We start from the raw sequence: 390 nt of genomic DNA on the forward strand, positions 1-390 counted from the left end.
ATAATAGCTAAATTTAAAGGAGCAATGAACCTCTCAGGTGTACAGGTTTAATTTACGTTACAGCATTTTATTTTAAAAGCATGTTACATTGTTTTCATAGCCTGCTATACTGCTTCCCTAGCATGTTATGTTCTTCTTTCAGCATGTTATATTGTCTTTTTTCTTTACTATACAATGTATTGTTACTTTTCTTTCACACTGCATATTTAGTTACTTTGGTATACTATGCCTTAGTTTAGGATAACCTAGTGGTTAGGAGTTTGTTCAAAATTAAAACTAAACCAGGAGATGCTACTACGAGAGGCTCGGAGCAAACATCGTGGGCAGCGCGGAAAGGGATAACTTCAAGATGGATCTGCAGCAGCAAAACACATTCACATCACCTAACAC

Source organism: Phalaenopsis equestris, unplaced genomic scaffold (genome assembly GCF_001263595.1).
Source record: "Phalaenopsis equestris unplaced genomic scaffold, ASM126359v1 Scaffold000787, whole genome shotgun sequence".
Lineage (NCBI taxonomy): Eukaryota > Viridiplantae > Streptophyta > Magnoliopsida > Asparagales > Orchidaceae > Phalaenopsis > Phalaenopsis equestris.